We start from the raw sequence: 14,351 nt of genomic DNA, 5'->3' as shown, positions 1-14,351 counted from the left end.
GAGCAGAGATCACACCACTGCACTACAGCCTGAGTGACAGAGAAGATTCTGTCAAAAAAAAAAAAAAAAAAAAAAAAAAAAAAAAAAAAAAACCAGAAAGGATCAGTAGCTTGTCCAAGGGCACAGTAAAAGTTGACGCTGAAATTCCAGGTCTGTGCAACCTCAAAAGTCCTGCTCTTAACCCCTACTCTACTGCCCCTGTCAGCATCACATCTCACCCCTGCCATGGAGATGCCACAGGCAAGCAATGTCTGGGGAATGATGTGTGCCCCATAACCCTTCTTGCCTCCCCACTACCACCAGTGCCAAAGCCTGGCTTCCATGCCAGGTGTTGATGCTGTCCCTCCATGCTTCTCTCCTCCTAAAGACCTCCAATGCGCGCGCGCACACACACACACACAAGCACATCCTTTATCAAACAGGCCCAATCCTGTTTCCTGTCCTGTCTGCTTCTTTCACTGATCTGCTCCGCACGGGGCGATCTCAGACCAGATCACTCACTGTTTCAGAGCCGTCAAGCTGACGTAACAGAATCCTAGTATCTCATAGTTTCTGTTTGGTAGTTAAGACCATCCTTCAGGGGCTTCCTCGGCCCCTAGGTACCTCTCTTAGCCCTAAGAGTAGTGTTCTAGGGGCAAACACTCAGCTTACTCTTTTACTCTGATCTGAGGTCATCTCAAGGCATTCTCTTCCCCATCAGTATCTACAGAGTTGTTTTTGTTTTGTTTTGTTTCTAGTAAGAGTGGCCCAGAGTGTGAGTACCCTGTGAGAGCCCAACGAAAGTGGTAGTTGGGGGTATGAGCTTTGGATTGGTTGGTTTGCATGTGAAAGGCACACTTGCAGGTGAGTCCTTTCTATATCCAGGAATTGACTAAGCCCTAGGAGCGGCAGTCCCTCCAGAATCAGCCAGGCCCCAGATGTCAAAACATCAAAAAATACAGAAAATAAAAAGACATGATGAAGTCAGTGCTGATTTATTTATCCATCTCCTCCTGCCTGCAGCACAGTGCCTGGCCACAGCAGATGGTTCAGTGGTTGTTCATAGAAAAGACTAAGAAGAGCAGCACAGAAAAAGCAGTTATGTCTCGGGAGACACACAAGGGTCGGAGTGGGAGGTGTTGATCACACTGTTTTCCATCCCCGACAGGCAGCAGACAACGACTCGAGGGACAGGTAGCAGGAAGCGGAGTTCTGATGTAGGATGAAGGAAGTGTTTTGAAAGAGAGGCAATCTCAGTAGGACCCCACCACCAGCAGGCAAGTGGGACAGCTGGAGATCAGGAGGGCTCCAGATGTCACAAGGGCTCCTCCTTATACCGCTGAGCCCAGGTGAGCCACAGTCCTTCCCACGGTCTACACAGACCTCACCTCCTGCATTTGCCGTCACTACCCCCTCCCCAGTCTAACTCTTGAAAGTCCCGAAGTGCCTGTGATTCTGGCTGGAGCTGCCATCCTCATCCCAGATAACGGACTCATCACCTGCCCTCCCCTCTTCCCTGGTGCCTGGGCAGCTTCCATTGTTCTCTGGAGCTTGGCTGGCTGCCAGGTCTTAAATCCAAAAGTTACTTTCTTTCCTGTGGTGGCACAAAAGAAAGTTTTGCCCCTTAGATGGATTTTTTTTCCCCATTCTTCCCCACAATGACCAGACTCTGAAAGGAATAGCAAATGACTTTTTCCTCTTGGCAGAGTAGTGAGATCTTGATCAGTCCAAGCCCAGAATGTTTGTGGATCAACATTCACTCAGCAAACCTTGATGAATCGTGATGTGGGACGAAGATGGTAAACTGGCAGCATTTAACGAGGGTTATTCTACAATCAAATGCATGCTTGACAGTGGCAAAGTGCTTCTGCACATTTGCTTTTATCTTAGATCTATCACAACTCTGCAAAGAGGTGAGGGAGTATATTATTCCTATTTTATCCATGTTGGAAACTGAAACTCAGAAAGGTCAAATAACTTGCCCAAGGTTATGGCAAGAAGTAAGAGCTTCTAACTCCCCTATGGAATATTCTGGTCTCATCCCTGCTGGGAGACACTCCTTCTAGACTTCGTGGCAAAGAGGGGAGCTTCTTGTCTTCTGTTCAGGAGGCAGGAATAGCAGAAGAGCACAGACTTTGGAGCCAGAAAATGTAGACTTGAATCCATTCCTACCCCTCACCAGCTGTGTGACCTTAAGTGTGTTACTTAATATCTCTGAGGCTCCATCTCCTCTTACGCAGAGAAGAACAAGCTACCCCTCACAGGGTTTTTGTAAAGACTCAGTGAACCAACTTTAATAACACACCTGGCTTAGTGCCTGATACAAAGTAACTGTGCAAAAAGTGCTGGTTCTCTCTGTTCTTCTGTGCTGGGGCAACAGTTTGGCCACATGGAAAGGGGCCACATACTCATTCTCAGAGTCCTGAGCTGGACAGGATCCCCAGGAGCTGACAGTTTGAGGTTTCTGGGCTATGACTAAGGGGCATGAGATTTTTCCGGCATGATGCTCACACAAAAACCCCAAATGTGAGGTTGGGGGTGAGTATAGCATGCTGGCACCTGAGCAGAAACCCTCGAGGGACACTTGGAAATCATGACTTAAGAACACTTGGGTGTGCAGTGGCATCAGAGGGGTCAGGGGAGGCATGCTGAACTTCACAGTGGCTCTCCCACGCAGTTGGGCAAATTCTTTGGGCCTCCCCGATTCTCCTTAATAAGCCCTTTCTGTCTTCACCCTCCAAGAACTCATTAAATCCTTTCTTGATGCTATTTTCACTCTGTGGTTCGAACATCAGAATAAGGAGTGCCATAAAATTGTCCCCGGCAGGAGATTTCTTTCGTGAATCCTGAAATACATTTTTCCAGCTTTCAGGAGTGGTGGCCACTCCGAGACTCAGCAAACATGTCAGCTTCGACCCTGACCATGACTTGATTTTACAACATGTTGCTCCTGCCAATCAGTGCGTCCCTGATGGACATGTCTTCATTTATTCAGTCAGCTTGGCTTAGTGTTCATTCTTGAGAAAAATCCAGCCTGGTCCCTTAGGACCTTCCATTAATAGACTGGTTTTGTTGCAGTCGCTACCCCCACCCTGCTGTTTCCTCTGTTTGGTTGCTTTGCCAATTCACTTTCACTCCTGCCTTTTCTTACACTTTTCAGCCTCCTGTCACAGTGGAGGCTTAAATGGGCAACTTCTCTTTACTTGGAAGGACCAATACCAGATAAGGGTGGGTTTGAGGAGGATTCAGGGGCTAGGACCACACCTTACCCAGAGCCTGAGCATTACCCTTGCTGTTCTGGGTCTGTTCCATCCTTTTTGTACGTTGGATCCTGCCATTAAAAGAGAAAGCAGAGACTGCCTAGCTCACAGACCCTGAGGATAATTTACTGACTTCATGGCACCTGAGAGTGTCATGAATGCCTGGCTCAAGCCTAGCTCCAGAAAGTACATTTCAAAAAATGTCAAATATATGCAAAGTACCCCCTCCCCACCGGTATTGCATATTCTACGATTTCACTGAAACCCCATCCTGAATATCACCATAAGAACATCATCATAGAACCCACATTCTCCGACTAGCACTAGGGGCATGATTAGGGAAAATTAAAGCACAAATGCAGTGTTCATTCCCAATTAAAAGAGATTTGATTCAAAGGTCCAATATGAATCCTTTCCTTAAAGAAGCACACTAGAGCATGGTAATTAGAGATTCAGGTTCTAGTGCCAAACTACTGGATTCAAATCCACGCTCTGCCACTTGCTAGCTGTGTGACTTGGGCAAGATGTTTAACCTCTTCTGTGCCTCAATTTCCTCATTTGTAAAATAGAAATAATGATAGCAATCAACTTGTAGGGATGCTGTGAAGAATAAAAGTGTCAGTACATATAAAGCGCATAAAACAGCACCCAGCAGATAGTAAGTGCTCAGTAAAAGGAGCACTCACCAGTCTCCTCTTGATGGACTTTTATACAGCATGGAGGCTCCCTCAGAGTACACAGGCAGGAGTTTCCAGATGGATGTGGTGTCTTTCAAAATCCTGACATCAGCAACATTTTGTGTGGGTTCCCCAATGTCCACAATCATGGTTCAGACAATGATCAAGATTATGCAAATTTCACACACTATCTATAAGGAAGATGAGCCCAGGCCAGGTGCAGTGGCTCACGCCTGTAATCCCAGTACTTTGGGAGGCCAAGGTGGGCGGATCACAAGGTCAGGAGATCGAGACCACGGCGAAACCCTGTCTCTACTAAAAATACAAAAAAAAAAAAATTAGCCAGGCGTGGTGGTGGGTGCATGTAGTCCCAGCTACTCGGGAGGCTGAGGCAGGAGAATGGCGTGAACCCAGGAGGTGGAGCTTGCAGTGAGCCGAGATTGCGCCACTGCACTCCAGCCTGGGCGACAGAGCGAGATTCCTTCTCAAAAAAAAAAAAAAGATGAGCCCAGTGTAGTCATCCCACCCCCACTTTCCAATATTTTTGAGAGAAGCTCCTCAACTGCCACAGTAAAGAAGTCTTTATCAATGCAACCCAACAGTCCAGCATCAGCCGTGGTGAAGGCCAATTGTGGTCTCCCAGTGAATGATGGACACAAATAAGTCACAAAATACCCTTCATCTCAAGGTAGGAATAATTTCATATATCTTCAGTTCTCATATATGGCTAGGGGGGTTCTCAAACATTTTATTTAAATTTCATTTAAAATTTATTTTAACCATCTAAACAAACCATAATGAAAATGTGGTATATAACCAATTTTGATACATAGAGGCCACCAGCCCATTAGCTTAAGATGCCAAATTAACTTATTTTTATGCAGGCCTCTGAATGAAGTTTTCTCATTTTAATTAAAAAGTACCCCGAGACTAAGAGTCAAGCTGTGAAAAGGCTATTGCTATTTGCAACTACTCAACTGTATAAATCAGGATTTCTTGGCGCTATGCAACCCAAACCAAAATCTAGAGAGAAACTGGTTGCCAAGACTGATACAACTCCGCAATTTGATGCATAGGCCCTGATTTCAATTTCCTGTCCTCACCAAAACAACATCATTCACATCGACACAGAGTAGGTATCACCAATTACGAAATATATGCATGGTCATAAAATACTGCTCTCATCTCTTTTATGTTTAAGGGTTCCAAACAAATATTTTATTATTGAAAGAAGTCTGAAATCCCACTATAATTGTTATATGGTATGCTAGTGTCCCTCAAAACCCTCCTCCACGCCTCTCCCAGAGCAATGCAATCTCTCCATTATACGCCTATGATTGTGACTCTCTCCTACTTGAAAACTTTCAGCGGCTCCTCCCATTCCCCATAAGACAAAGTGAGGACTCCTCGGCTTGGCAGACACGGGCATAGCAATCTCGTTCCCACACACTGTTCACTGGCATCTCTTGTTCCCTGGCATCAGTCCCTGCTCCAGCTGCACAGAACTGCTTGGTATTTCCTAGGAAATGTCAGGTATTTTCATGCTATTCCCTTGGCCCCAAATGCCCTTATCTCTCTCCCGCTCCCAGCCACCTCCCCTCACTCCAACTCAGTTCTGAAATTCATCCGTCAGGACCCAACTCAAGCAGCATCTCCTTAAGCAGCCCATGGCTCATTGGTGCCCCTGTAGTGCCTTACGCCTGGCTCTATAGTGAAATCATCAGCGTGCATCTCCACGTTCCCCACCTGATTGAGAGCTTCTGGTGATGTAGTGCTGTATTTATCTTTATATTCTGGCACACACAGGTGTTTAATAACGTAGAAGGAAGAGAGGGAGGAGAAAGAGGGAAGAGGGAAGAGGACAGAAAGGAGGACAGAAGGGGAGGAAGTGACAGCCAAGCCTCTCATGCCACGCCTGCCCACCTCCCAGGATCACAGAAATAGCCCTTCCAGATTAAGCTGTGTTACTGGACTACCTGCGTGACTACTCTTTTCCCTGCTCTTTCAAGATAATAATACCTTTGATTCCATTTCAGCGTCGTGACACTGAATAATGTTTGTGAAGCAGCATTACTCCTATTACACAGATGAGGTAACTGAGACCAGAGACATAAGGGGATGGGCCAGAATTCTGCCAAGGGCCTGGTCTAATTCCTCTAAGGGCCCAGTTTACCCATCACTGTGAGTTCAGTTCATATGTATATGTGTGTTAGTATGCACACTTTGGTGGGGCAGTGTGGTGGGAGGGACATGACTTAGTCTTTTCTATTAAAGAGATGATTCAGCCAAAGCTACCATTTTGTGGATTAGAAACAGCATTTTGCCTTGGGCTTTTTATTCTGTGCAAATAGGTTGGTATGGAAACCATGCTTCTGAGGTTGCAATCAAAACACCATTTGCCTCTATTGGTGTTCTTAAAATGTTACATGCTGATAGTAGATGAGAAATTTTTACATTTACCACATCAATTCTTTCTTGTCAACAAGCATCTATCTATAAATGGTTGTAAAGCAATTGTAGCAAACTTTCAAAATATTCCATATTTGTGCTCTAACAGCAAACAATAAATATAGCTACTTTTCAGCATCTGTCTCCAACTAGATGGTAAGCTCCTTGAAGGCAGTGATATTTCATTCATTTCTGGGTGCTCAAGGATTAGATAGGGAATGGCACCAAGGAGACATTCAATCAATGGGGTTTGATTGGATAAACAAGACAACTGGCAGATTTGCCAACACAGGTTAACCACAACCTTTTACACTGGCCTAGCCCTACACAGCCTTCAAAGCCTTCTTGCTACTTTACTTGGTCTTCCCACCTTTTCCGCAAGTTAAACAGGCAACATATTATTAGTTCCATTATGCGGAGGAGAAAATAGAAACTCAGCAAAGTCCAGTGACTTAGCTGGGCTTGTCAACAAGCACCGGAATCCAGGTTAGAACCCAGGCTTGTCAGCTCCTGGGCCAACACCCTCCCCTCCTCCCCACGCAACCCCCTGCCCTGCCCCACTCCACCGAATGCCTCCACACATTGAGCAGGAAGTACCTGCTCAACAGGCTCCAGAACACCTGCAACTGGCTCCCATACCTTCTCCGCTGTTTCATGGGCATCCTCTATGGTGATTGAGTTTAATGCAGACCTCTCCAAAATGCATCTGGACTCACACCCCAGCTCCTCTTCCACAGCTTTTCCCTGACCCTGCACATCCGTTTTTTCCTAATTAGCTTTGGCTTACCTTAGTTTTCACTGAAGTCTGCCCTGTGAGAGTTCTGGAGTACAGTGTATTTGTACACTCGAGTTTTTTTCGGGGTTTATCGACATTAATTTCTAGGAGGCCATGTTAGTGGGGATGACAATGAATCACTCTGGGTACTTTTCCGCAGGGAATGAGCCCAGGACCACCATGGGGGCTGGGCTGATGCGGACGTGGAGCTCCATGAAATATAATCAGGGGATGCTTTACAGTGCTTTAGGGAAGTGGGGACTCACAGGAGAGAGGTCTATTTCTGTCATCTTGCCTTTTTGTCTCACTCCAACGGTTAGGAGTAACCATCAATACCCATGGAGACCAGATGGGAGAAGCCCTCCCTGCTCCGGGCTGCTCACTTTAGAGGACCCGCCCCCTGCAGGGCCAAGACCAGAGTGAGGCAGGAGCCAGCCTGCCTTTGTATGACCCTGAGAGTGATGCCTCCTTAAATTTTGCACTGAGGCACATCACCTGCCTCGCCCTAGTCCCAGCCCTGCTGTCCTGGCCCTTCTTTGACCAGACCCACCGTAAGGGGAGAATTTGCAATGTTGATGTCCTGTGCCTACCCAGACCTGTGTCTCTGTCTCTAGATCCTGAAATTCCCAAGGTCCCTGAGCCCGCTTCCAGAGGCTGCACAGGTGCCCCTGCTGGGCATACCCCTAAGCAGGTTGGAGTGTCTGCACGGCTGTGCAGAGGGGCCTTAGCAGACGGCCCTGGCTGAGGGCATGGGAAGAAAAGGTGGCCAGAAGCCTACTCTCTTCATCAACCAAGCTCCAGGACAGAATCCAAAAATTCAAGAATTCAAAATTTGGATCTGACCTTCCATATTTTTATGTGGTCTATTTTTTATGGTAAGAGGATAGAACGTTTTTAGTTTGACAGTTAGGGTGATATGTTACTTTGAACTATTTAGACATGTGGTATATGGGCCTCTATCCACACTCTTGTCTGGACCCCACAAATGTGAGCCTGGAGGAGTCTTGACAGAGGGTGACCTAAACTTCAGAAGACTCTGTGGAGAAATGACCCCTCCACACACACCTACTACTGTAGGTCTCTATTTCTTGTATAGGAGCATTGCAATTAATTCTTTGTCCTGATTTATGATCCTGCCTGCCAGGTAAAGTGTCCAGGTGGTATGTGAGCATGTGTATGAGGGGATAGGCTTAACGTGGTCACTCACGAAAGATGAGCCATTTTTGCTGAGGATGAAGCATGGTTATTTGCATGAGAATTTCCCTGACATTGTCCACTGAAGGAGGCAGCTAAACATGGTGGGGCCCTGCACGTGGAAAGCGGCTGGAATCAGATCTGTCCCTCGCACAATTAGGGGAGAAGCTCTGCAGAGTCTTAACTCAGCGTCCTTACACTTCCTCCCTTCAGTCGAGCACAGTGACTCACATCTGTAATCCCAGCACATTGGGAGGCCGAGGCAAGCCGATCATTTGAGGTCAGAAGTTCGAGTCCCTCCCTTTCTCTGCTTCCTTCAGGCCCTTCAAGCTTCCCACAAAATCAACACATACGCGTGCACGTGGATCCTGTGTTCTCTCAGAGCCTCCCAAGCCCCCCAGGCTTTCCACTCTCCTGCTACCTTCCGCCACCAGTTTTGACCCATTAGGACTGACGTCATGCAAATTGAGGCCCATCTTTTGGTGGCCCCAGGGACAGTACAATGTCACCAAAACATGGGCTGTACAGCCTTAGACACACATGCAGAGGTAACATACCTGCAAGGTCATCTTCAGCTGCAAGGTTCCAAGTCTCAGCCACCACCCAGGCCCACCCAGCCCCAGGCAGGCTAGGCCATGATAAAAGTTATTTCTGGATTGCGTCCATTATCAGGAGCAGGAGTGACAGACGAGCTCAGCTGGAGCCCTTTCTTCTGGGATCCTCACTGGTAACACACTCTGTCAGGCCCACCACGTGCCACTGGATTTGGAGATTCTTGGACCCCAGCTGCCTGCCGATGGTTCTGCTAGCCCAAAACTTGGTTCACTGTCCCACCTCATGTGGGAAAAGGCTGGTGGCTGGTGGGGACACTCTGGCCCCTGATGGTTGGGGAGGAGTTGGTCTAAATCCACTCCTGCCAGCCTCACCTTCGCCCTCCATCACCCACCTGGGTCCCTCCAGAAAACCTTGCAAGGTCTGACTTTCTGCCTGGGCCTCAGCAGTCCTCTCAACTGTTCCAGCCCCCTCCTGGATCCACTATACAAATACAGGCTCACTGCCAAGACGTGGGAACAATAAATCTTCCCTCATTCTTTTATTCATGTCCTCACCTCTGCAGAGAGTGCTGAGGAAAAACAAACCCCACAAAATCCCTGTGGGCTCTGGCAGTCGGGCAGTCTCTTCTTTGCTCCTCTCTGATGATCTTGGGAAGGCAAAGGCCAGGAGAAGAAGCCCATCCAGCTCCCGTAGGGGCAGCAGGCCCTTCTCCTCCTCCTGAGTGGGCCCAACCACTCGAAGCCAGCACCTGTAACATGCTGAGCCTGCACCAGGCTCTGGGGACCAGAAATCAGAGTGACCTGAGTGGTCTTTGTGGTAGAGAGGAAATTCCTTTGGCTGCCTTTGTGGAGCTGGGGTCCATGAGGCTTCAGACAGAGCCTGGGGTATCAGAAAGTGAGCTGGAGAGCACCTAAAAAACTGCTAGATTGAGGGGCTCAACCTTTCCTTGAATCCTTGCCCAGGGTACAAATGCTAGGTACAGCAACATGGCGAAAGCTGCCTTCCAAGTCTTTTGCCCAGTTTCTATTGCTCCCATGGACCCAGAGGGCTCCCAGCGACAGCAGCCTTGCAGTGCTGTGAAGCTATAGCAAGCTGACTTCTGTAGATCTGTCCCAGGGAACAGGCTCCTCCGAAAGGTTATCCAAACTGGAAGTGGTGGGCAGACATCTCAAGAGGCAAAAGAAGTTTGAGTTAAAGCTGGTCTGACAAGGCAGCTCCCGTGGAGACCATTTTGCCCAGACTTCTAAGTTGACAGATGAGAGACCAAAATCCAGGGAGACTGAGTCACCTGCCTGAGCAGCACGTTCCCACGTGGGATGTAATGGGACTCTGCATCTAGAACCATTGTTTCCTACTATCAGATGTCACAGCCAGAGGTTCCTTGGAAGGGAGAAAGCTCCGAGATGATCCCAGCCCTTGCAAGTCTCTGCCTTCCTGGAGCCCACGTGCTGTTCCGGGAGAGGCTAAGTAGCAAGAACTCTGCCTCTGCAGCCACGACTTCTCTCTCCGTTCTGTTTGATTCCCCAGCTTGGTTCCCTCCAGCACCACCTCCAGGTGAAAGCCTCCACAGATCCCCCCGGAGTGCTCCACCCTGGGGAGACTCCAAGCAGCCTGGCCTGCCTGGCCTCTTTCCCAGCCTTGAATGTGTGAGAAAGACCAGCCTCAGCCCTCAGGAGTGGGAAGCTGCTGCCTACCTACTTCTGTACGAACCTGCCTACAGGTGGAGGGATTTAACACACAGTTGAAAGCGTCATTAACAACACCTGGCTCTGATCAGTTTAGTAGGAAACAGAGTCCTGAGGGTGGGGCACACCCTGAGTGTTCACTGTGGCATGTCTGCTAGGGAGGTAGAGACGGGGCTCAGTACCAGGATGCTGGACTGGAAAGTGGGGGCAGGTGAAGGCAGGTTTTCCTTTGAGTAGCCATGGAGCAGCAAGAGGGTCCTGAGAGCATGGCCAGGAGACGGCAGAGGAGAGAGGAGAGAAGCATCAGAGGGACTTGGGAAAACATCTGACAGCTACCAAACCAGCTCTAAGCATTTATAGCATTTCCAGTTTTGTCCTATTGTGGGTGAGCCAAGCACCTCCAAAAAGAAAAGATAAGCGCCTGAGAAATGTTCCTGAGGAATGGCAGGGCCGCCTCTTGTTCCCAGAAACCCTTTTAGGAAAAGCATGACTCCACAGAAGGTGTCAGGAGGGGAGAACCTGAATCTGATGCTAGAGGGATGCTGAACCCTCTAGCATCCTTGAGACCCCATAAGCACATAGAAGAAGAGGGAAGGGATCTGCACCCATCATGGCAGCCACGAATGACCCTCTTGGAACGTCTCAGGAGGCTCTAAAGTTCTGCCCAAGCAGGTGGGATGCTGAATCCTACCAGATGAAGGCAGAGGTTTCCCTCATGTAGAATTGCTCTGACTTCTATAACAATAGGCTCTTGGAATTCCCTGAGCAATTAATACCTCCCCACTCAGCTCTATGCCTGGCTGGCTACTAGGAATTTATTGAAAATAAGTATCATTTCTCCAATAAGACAGTCGGCTTTTCTACCTCCAAACTCCCTACAGAGCTTAAGAGTGCTGGGAACCCAGCTGGTCCTCATTAAGGCCCTTCTGAACCCGAATCTTCCCAATCTTCCTGGCCCCACCTCCACCCCTTCATTCCAGGAGCAGGCTCAGGGGAACAGAGCTGGCCAAGCCACTCGCTTCCCTTCCCTTTCCAAAGAGCTGGACTGGCAGATGCTAACAAGGAAAGTGAGAGCTTCTGCATCTGCAGATCTGACTGGTAGCCTGGCCAAAGAGAACAGGAACTTCTGTATAGTAAGCAAGGAATCTTTATTAGCAAATTCTCTAGGGTACCCTTTATAGCTCTCCTATAGGAGTTATTCATTTGTAAGTTTTAGTCAAGACTATGAATCTCAGGGAGAACTGGAAATTTCTTTTTTTTTTTTTTTTTGAGACGGAGTCTCGCTCTGTCACCCAGGCTGGAGTGCAGTGGCACAATCTCGGCTCACTGCAAGCTCCGCCTCCCGGGTTCACGCCATTCTCCTGCCTCAGCCTCTCCGAGTAGCTGGGACTACAGGCGTCCGCCACCACGTCCGGCTAATTTTTTTTGTATTTTTAGTAGAGACGGGTTTCACCGTGGTCTCGATCTCCTGACCTCGTGATCCGCCCGCCTCGGCCTCCCAAAGTGCTGGGATTAAAAGCGTGAGCCACCGCGCCCGGCCAGAACTGGAAATTTCTAAGAGTATTGCCTGAGAAGGGTCTTTGGCAGGAGCCTCTTAAATTCCTGGGTTTTGGTTCCTTCATCTATAAAAAAGTAGGTGTGGGAGGCCGGGTGTAGTGGCTCACGGCTGTAATCCCAGCACTTTGGGAGACCAAGGCAGGTGGATCACTTGAGGCCAGGAGTTCGAGACCAGCCTGGCCAACATGGCGAAACCCCATCTCTACTAAAAAAAAATGTACAAAAAAAATTAGCCAGGCTTGGTGGCACACACCTGTAGTCCCAGCCACTCAGGAAGCTGAGGCATGAGAATTGCTTGAACCTGGGAGGCAGAAGTTGCAGTGAACCAAGATCGTGCCACTGCACTCTAGCCTGTGTGACAGAGTAAGACTGTCTCAAAAAAAAAAAGGTAGGTGTGCCAATGCATTACTATAAGCAGGTGACTTACACCAGGTGATCTGAGCAAGTACCTTCCAATTCTATTCTTCTGTGCAATACTGGACCATCTCATTCATTCACGTGCATGACAGTGATGTGGATTTAGAGTAAAAAGACCCACGGTTGACATTGTGGCTCTGGTGCTTACCAGCTGGGTGGTCTTGGGGGAGTCACTTAATCTCTCTGAATTAATTTTCTTATCTGGAAAATTAGGACAATAATAAGAATATCTGCACCACATAGATTTGTGAGCTCCCACATATGGGCATGTTTTCTAAACGGTAAAACACTATTCAAATGTTACTGATTACTGAAAGACCTTGATGGCTGTAATTTTTTTAAACTTCCCTTTAAATATGCAAATGATTATGATTGACATCAGAAACACAAAAAAGATCACAGCTGCTGGATTTGCTGTTAACTTATCCCTGCCCAGGGGGATCCACTACCCCAACAGTACCTCCTGAGGCAGGGACTTAAGGGAGCTGGGCAGTAAATGTTGATCTCAGGGTAGAGGCTGAAAGTCTGATGTCCAGGGACACAGGGCGAGACTATTTTGCCATTCAGCAGAACTTCTCCCACGTTGCTTCTACAATTTGACAGCAGACTCCCAGCAACTACTTCCCTGGTTAATAAACTGGCAGTAAATTGAAACCTTCATTTTCTAGTGCACTTCATGTAAAGGGAGCAGACCCTCTAGAAATGAGTAATCATTTCTACAACTCCTCAAAAAATATGCTGATAAACTCACAAAGTTCTGTTATTGCTAAACACTAATTGCATTTCCTTGGGTAAGCACAAAAAATTCACTGCAGTTTTTAGAAACAAGAAGCCAATTACATTTTAACTGCTAGAGAGGAGAGAGTTGGGGAGAGGCTTACCCAAGGAAATGCTACCTGGGCATAAAACTCAAAAAGAAAGGCCAAGTCAAAAGGCCCAGTTCCAAAACAAGAGCTAAGAAGGAGAGATGGGGCCCAGTGCGGTGGCTCACACCTGTAATGCCAGCACTTTGGGAGGGCGAGGCAGGTGGATCACCTGAGGTCAGGAGTTCGAGACCAGCCTGGCCAACATGGTGAAATCCCGTCTCTACTAAAAATACAAAAAATTAACCAGGCATGGTGGCTGTAGTGCGCCTGTAATCCCCGCTACTCAGGAGGCTGAGGCAGGAGAATTGCCTGAAGCCGGGAGGCAGAGGTTGCAGTGAGCCAAGATGGTGCCACTGCACTCCAGCCTGAGTGACAGAGCAAGACTCCGTCTCAAAAAAAAAAAAAAAAAAAAAAAAGGAGAGAGAAGGAGACCTGGGCCTTGCAGGGAAACCAAACCTTTCCAAGCGAGCATTGACTTAAGTGGTTCTCAGACTCAAGATCTCTGAGCACCTGGATGGCTAAGGCTTTTCATTGCAGATCACGACATGTAGATTTTTTTTTTTTTTTTTTTTTTGAGACAGAGTCTGGCTCTGTCACCCAGGCTGGAGTGCAGTGGCGTGATCTCGGCTCACTGCCAGCTCTGCCTCCTGGGTTCACACCATTCTCCTGCCTCAGCCTCCCAAGTAGCTGGGACTACTGGTGCCCACCATCATGCCTGGCTAATTTTTTGTATTTTTAGTTTCACTGTGTTAGCCAGGATGGTCTTGATCTCCTGACCTCGTGATCTGCCGGCCTCGGCCTCCCAAAGTGCTGGGATTACAGGCGTGAGCCACTGCGCCCAGCCAACATACAGATTTAACAAATTTAAAGAATTAAACAAACCCCATTTCTACAAAAAAATACAAAAGAAGAATTAGCCGTGTGTGGTGGCATGCACC

Source organism: Nomascus leucogenys, chromosome 15 (assembly GCF_006542625.1).
Source record: "Nomascus leucogenys isolate Asia chromosome 15, Asia_NLE_v1, whole genome shotgun sequence".
NCBI classification, from domain to species: domain Eukaryota; kingdom Metazoa; phylum Chordata; class Mammalia; order Primates; family Hylobatidae; genus Nomascus; species Nomascus leucogenys.
This window is presented reverse-complemented; position numbering follows the sequence as displayed.